The sequence below is a fragment of the Schistocerca serialis genome, chromosome 1 (genome assembly GCF_023864345.2).
Source record: "Schistocerca serialis cubense isolate TAMUIC-IGC-003099 chromosome 1, iqSchSeri2.2, whole genome shotgun sequence".
Lineage (NCBI taxonomy): Eukaryota > Metazoa > Arthropoda > Insecta > Orthoptera > Acrididae > Schistocerca > Schistocerca serialis.
In genome coordinates, this window is record NC_064638.1 from 441,437,023 (window position 1) to 441,444,145 (window position 7,123).

The following is a 7,123-nucleotide window of genomic DNA, read 5'->3' on the forward strand; positions in this document are numbered from 1 at the left end:
TGTCGATCGGAAGTTAAAGCAATTTGTAATAGAAATAATAAATCCAGCTTGTGAACATACCAGCATCTGTTACTACGTAAGATCAGGCACTTTATAGGAAAAATCTCCAGAACGCAGGATCCATCCGAAACGAGTAGGAAGATGGCATGAGGGATGAGAGACCCCTCGCAGTGTACGATCCTTTAATTCTAATCCTTGTGCAATGTAATGTCCGTAACATACGGAATAATTTTCGTTGTAATCACTTCTGCTTCCTGTGTGGCAATTTTCACAGACAGTAGTGCATTAAAGGGCCAACGTCCTTGCCGTCCGCCTCCGGTAGCTGAGTGGTCAGCGTGGCAGAATGTCAATCCTGAGGGGCCGGATTCGATTCCCGGCTGGGTCGGAGATTTCCTCCGTTCAGGGACTGGGTGTTCTATTGTCCTAATCATCATCATTTTCTCCCCATCGACGAGCAAGTCACCGAAGTGGCGTCAAATCGAAAGACTTGCACCCGGCGAACGGTCTACCCGACGGGAGGCCCTAGTCTCACGACGTTTTTACGGCCTTGCCGCAGTGGTAACACCGGTTCCCGCCAGATCGCCGAAGTTAAGCGCTGTCGGGCTGAGCTAGCACTTGGGTGGATGACCAGCGGGGTGCACTCAGCCGTTTTGAGGCAAACTGAGAAGCTACTTGACTGGGAAGTGGCGGGTCCGGTCTCGTAAACTGACATAAGGCCGGGAGAGCGGTGTGCTGACCACATGCCCCTCCATATCCTCATCCAGTGACACCTGTGGGCTGAGGATGACACGGCGGCCGGTCGGTACCGTTGGGCCTTCCAAGGTCTGTTCGGACGCAATTCAGTTCAGTTCAGTGCATTAAAGGGGCTATTTTTTAAGAGCGACACTGGCTCCACTCTTTAGATGGTAGCCGAATCGTCTTGTGCTGTTAGGTAGATCGGCTACGTGCCTTGTTAGATTAGGCGGTGAGTCCGGCGACTGCGCCGCAAAAGTCATTTGCAGGTAATGGGTGGGCGCAACAGGTCCCCGCACCGCTCTTTCCTCCAGACGTCGTAACATTAACTGAATCTCCGTTAATATTAATTGTGCCCCTCGGATTTACTCGCACCACTAAGTGCTGTTAATATATAGCCTCGTTCTGGTCTGAGACTTGGGGAGTGCCATACAGTACGGCGCTCCCGCTTTATGGGAAATATTCATATCTGGATATTTTCCGTTGATCTGAATGTCGTTCGCTGTGAAGGAGTCTCTCGCGTTCCGAAGATTTTAATCCGGTTTAGTAGCACCGAAATGAGTCAGAATTATCGATACTGTATTGAGGAGCTCTTGTGTGGAATTTGTGGTCTTCTTTTGCTGATTATTGACAACAACAAGAGTAGTAATGCCACAGTCCTGTAAGGACGCACGAGGAAAAAGAGTACAGTATCACAATATCGCTGGCTGACGAGTGTATAAAATATTTTGAAGTCACTACACCCGTGCAACATTATGCTTCGCAACACCATAATACCTGGAACATCAAAGCCATCATGTTCGACCATGTTGCTGGGTGCATGACCGCTTTTCATATGAAAGTATGTCCAGCATTGTCGAAAATGATCGTTTTGCTGGTACAGGTGTTTTTGCGTGGGGAGACACAATGTTCCATGGGTGTACACACCACAAAGTATTTGAATACTGTACATTCAACGGACAATATTATTGGGGCAGTGTACTACTTCCCTCTATCCGACTTTTCTGGGAGCTATAACATTATTCGTTTATGGTTCATTTAATTTTTTATAATTTTTTTTGCTTTAAAATTTTCGCATACTGGTACTATATTTTCTGTAAATGTAAAGTAAAGTGTGCTGTACTGGAGTTTGAAGTTCTTTGCATTGTATGTGAGTAATCTATGTAAAATACTATGTAAATTGTTCATTACGTTAAATAATTTTCTGATGACACTTTGTATTTAAGAATATTTGTGTGTATAAATTGTTCATGTTGATGTAAATTTGACTATTTCAAAAATGGTCAGGCTTAGTAGCAATGTAAAAAGGAAGTGTTACATAAAAGCCAGTGTGCTTTTGTTTGAAACGAAAGTGGCTCTGGGGAGCGGAAAAGATGCCAAGGGCGAATTGGCGGGCTACCTAGAGCAAGCGCAAGAAGCACGTCACACAGTCTGTAGGCAGCAGTGATTGAGGCAAAAACACCATTGTGGAATAGGGGAAGCTTTGCCTGCAAATTTGCACAAAAATGCTTCGGATGAACACTGCAAACGGCTTACGGCATAGCTGCAGTTGTTGGGCTACTGTATGTAAAATTGTACAACACGAGGAAGAGAAGTTGAGCCTACACATCAAAATACTTGCAGGCCGTGCTGCGAGTTGTGTAACCGTCATAGCTGTTCGCCACACCCAAGCCTACAGCCACAGATTTGTTTGTATTTTTACTTTTGTATACCATGAACCATTAATTTACACTGCGTTTTAATAATTATTCTTGAACTTTAAAGAAACTGGTACACCCTGTTATTTCATCCTAATCATACACCTATATAGGGTTCCTGGTGTTTGATTAATCCGAGTATTCTGTTTTACACACTTATGAAGTGCCAAGTTAATATAAAGAGACACCATTTAAATTGTTTTTGTGTTTTCTTAATTATTGCAAAGTGTTATAGTAAAAGTTTGCTTCCGTAAAATTCAATCAGAGTGCAGCCAAGTTACAAGAATCTGTTAAATGACTATACAGAATTAGTACAAAGAGTGATAGCTTTTGAACGTAAATTCCAGTAAGAAAGAGTTTTTCTTGAAGTGAAATGTTCAGTATAAAAAGTGTGCCCCTTAGTATTTAATTATTTTAGTGTTTAAGTTTGTTATGGAAAGTGATTTTCTAAAGGTCCCCCCCTGGCCAAATTTTTTTACTTTCCTTGAATTCATCGGCTGGGGTTTTTCTCTTTGAAAACGTTATGTATAAAGGCGTAGTCCAACATTGTTTCAGTGGAGTAATATTTATTTGAAGAACCAAATTAAACAGTAGCAAGAAAGTAGGCAAAATTGATATGTTTACTTTTCCAATATTGCACAGTTTCATTGCCTGGATAGACTGTCGACCATTAGTACATGTTTTAAACCACTAAATGAACGTGGAAAAGAGTTGTTCTAGCTTCACTATAATATTATTCAAAACGTTCAAATGTGTATGAAATCTTATGGGACTTAACTGCTAAGGTAATCAGTCCTAAGCTTACACACTACATAACCTAAATTATCCTAAGGACACACACACACCCATGCCCGAGGGAAGACTCGAACCACTGCTGGGACCAGCCGCACAGTCCATGACTGCAGCGCCTAAGACCGCACGGCTATAATATTATTCACACTGCGTTTCTATCTAACGCTGGGTAAGATCTTAGGAAAAGAAGTGAATAGACTGATTTACTTATCCATTAGATACAGCACACTGTCAAATCCTGTAAAAAACGTAACTCTATTGATTAGTTTTTCCTGTTAACGGAACTATCCTCGCATAGTGTACACTAGACTAAACTAATTTTGGTGAAAGGGTTTATAGGTGGCTTTTCCCGTAATAGAAGTATTTGTCCTGTTGGGGTATAGTATACTTGGCAACATGGAGACAGGGTTTTCTGTTATTTAGGTAAAACCATACTAAATTAAAATAGTATTGGTAGGGTTATAGGGCCTGACTTCGCTCTTGTGGATGTCAATGCGCGACTCCAGGTGGAGGAGCTCCTGGAACGAGACGATATTCAGTGAAAATCACCGATTTAAATCCAGTAGACCACGTGTGCGATAAGTTGGAGAAACGTACTCCAGTACGCACACGTGCACCAAAGACCACCCAGCAGCTGTGAACGGAGCTGATAGAGGAACGGAACACCCTGCCACGAAGACATCTTCCGATCCTTGTGGCCAGCATGGGATCACGTCGCATGGCATGCCTTGCTGTCTGTGTTGATCACACCCTATTAAGAATCATGCCCCGCCTTTTGTAATGTCCAGCGACCATCATAAATCGCGGTGACTTGACTGAAATTATTGTCTTTGAATAAGAGTGTCGTTCTGTTCGCATTATTGCGCATTTCTTTCGGTTACATGCTATACCACGCTGTAGCAGATCTTTCAATGTGTGGTCCAAGTTTCATCGAGCTACGTTACTTGTAAGTGACACAGCATGCGAAAGTTACTTTCGTTCTTAAATTTTGCGCACCAATGTGTAATTTGCTGGCAACAAACTATCTGCATTACCTCCATTTGTCGATGTGTTTCTCGGTTCTGAAACTTCTGTGTTGGCATGCGTTATCGGAGCAAGACTTTAGTTCTTGTCCGGTCAAACACGTCGGAAGCCATTCTTGAGACTTTTCCAGCAGAATGAGCTATCTTGAATTTCAGCGTTTTTGATGATTGCAGGTAGTTCCACAACAGTGACGGTTTTTTTGTTTCCAGCTCAAAGTGATGTACCCAGGTTCCGCCACACGCAACTATCTCCACTGGCCTCAAGTTGTTCTGCCAGTTCATATTAAATGGTTTTTTTTTGTACCTCCTGGTCTGTTGTGAGCATTCGGGAACCCACCTTGACCACACCCTTGAATATTTAAGAGTCTCAGTCGTTGCTCATGCACTTCCAGTGCTGACTGACTGCTGTAGAGCCAACTGCCGTAATTTGCCCGTCTGCACGGGCATCCGCGCAATACGTCGGGAACAGTGGTTGTGATAGGACGTCCAGAATGTGGCCGATCATGGAGCTCATATTCTGCTCCTCCTGACGATTTAACTATTCTTACCCATCGACTAGCAGTACTCCTATCAACTGCGTCATTACAATGGACTGCACACAAGCGTTTGAGGAAGTTCACAGAGATTTATTTTCCGCAAACAAGATTCAATTAAAGAGCACTGCTCGAACGAGTCTCACTTAGAAGCCATTTTGATGGTTGATTACGGTTCTGACATGTGTTGAAACTAATCGAAACAACTCCACGCCTCCATACACGCGCAGAAGGAATATCATATTTTAAGCACTTAAAAGGAAAGTGGCTGTAAAAACATTTGAGACATTATAGAAGATGCTAGGGGCATAAGTGCTAATATTTTTATCCGCGACTGAGGACAGTGTACTGAACGACACACCTGGACAGATGGTCAGGTGTTAAAGTGTGTATGTGTGTCTGGAAATCGGTTTGTCTATACCTCCAGGTGTAGTCCACTTAGTGGTGCAGTTACGACCGTGCAGAAAACATCAGGTAGTAAATTATGTGACGTATTTCGGGCAGACGGTTAGACGTAGAGAAAACACAAGTAACACACTGAAGTGGGCACGTATTAAGGTATCAATGATCGCAAAACACCCTGTATATATGAGGCAAATGCAGTCAGCCTACGAAGGAGACTGCTCACAAAAACACTCCTGCGACCTGTCCTATTATATAGCTCGAGTGTGTGGGACACAAGCAAAACAGGTTTACAGAGAATGCTTAATGTAAACAAAGAACTGCAACACAAATCGTGATAAGTCTATATGACCCAAGGAAGAGTGCCACGGTAATTTCAGGAAACCTGAATCTGCAGTTGCCTCAAGGTGGATACTAATCATCCTGTGAAAACCTACTTACAAACTTCCAAAAATCAATACTAAGTTAGGAATCTAGGATTATAGTGGGGTATCCAACGTACCACACCAGTACAGGCCGTAGAGACAATATTATACTACTTAGGGCTCAGGGACTAATTAGAAACTTTCAAACAGTCATTTTTCCAGAGTTCCATCCACAAGGGACACGGGAAGAAACCATAATATGTATTACAATGGGAAGCAGGCTGTGCCATACATTACACAATCCTCTGTAGAGTTTACATGTGGACGTAAAGAAAGACGCATTTTACTGAAATACTAACGACAGATTGGTGAAACTAATAAAACACTGAGTATGAAAGAACAGAAGCATCATTAAATCTAGAGGAAAACGTTTGGAACAAAGATAGAAAACTCACTTAACCTAGTCAAGAACGAGATGCAAAAGTTATTACCTTTGATTTATATCTTCAATAGATACTTGTTGGTCCCAGTGAGCGCTCAATTTACGCGTTGAAATTGTGTGCTGGGCTGGACAGGTCTAACGCTTGATGCGTGCTTACGTAATTCTTCTGTTAGAATTTCGTCAGGGAAATACGAAAACCTGAGTTCCACTCCCATTACCACAAACAATTTTTATCTACCGGAAAGTCTAATGACATCATACTCTACGCTGCAGTATCAGTATTTGCTCCGTATTGCAGCCTGCTTTTCGTGCGATTTCCTTCTGCTCATCCAATACATTTATAATAAATATTATCTGCTGTGGATGAAATCTATATCTCGCTTAGATTCCCTAAAATTAGTAGTAGTTCAAACAGCTCTCCCTCCTGTGCTTCACTGCGGGAGGCTGATGGCATTTTCTCGAAAAACAGTGGCAATCAATTTTGTTGAGAAAGACGCACCAGAGAGCACTGCGCGAAAGTAACTTGTCAGAAATATTGTCGGTACACAGACCGGACAGCGTGCGGTTGCTCACAAATGGAGGTACTGCAGATAATTTGTTGCCAGCAAATTACACACTGGCGCGCAAAAGTTAAGGACGAAAGTAACTTTCGCACGCTGTGTCACTTACAACTAACGTACCTCGATGAAACTTGCACCACACATTGAAAGAACTGCTACAACATGGTAAAGCATGTAACTGAAAGAAATGCGCAATAAGGCGAACAGAACGACACTTTCATTCAAAGACAACAATTTCAGTCAATTCACCGCGATTTATGATGGTCCCTGGACATTAAAAAAGGCGAGAGATGATTCTTAATAGAGTGACATCACTGTCTCTTCCACTTTATATCCCAGTCCTGTGCGTCTTCGGACTTCCAACTGTTTGGGCTGCTTAAAGTTTATCTATGTGGTCCACATTTTGAAAATGACGGGAGCGTAATTCATATAGTGGAAACATCGCTACAAGAGCTTTTTCAACAGAGAATACATGCTGTTACACAACGCTAATGTAAGGCCATAAAACATGGTGGAGACTATGTAAAAGAATATTACATACATATGAAATATTGACTGATACTGTCACCAAATTCAGA

The 7,123-nt window shown here is 42.4% G+C and overlaps 1 pseudogene; it reads left to right on the plus strand.

The window, feature by feature from the left end:
* Positions 1-537: 537 nt before the first annotated feature.
* Positions 538-657, plus strand: LOC126426613 (5S ribosomal RNA; annotated as a pseudogene).
* The last annotated feature ends 6,466 nt before the right edge of the window (positions 658-7,123 follow it).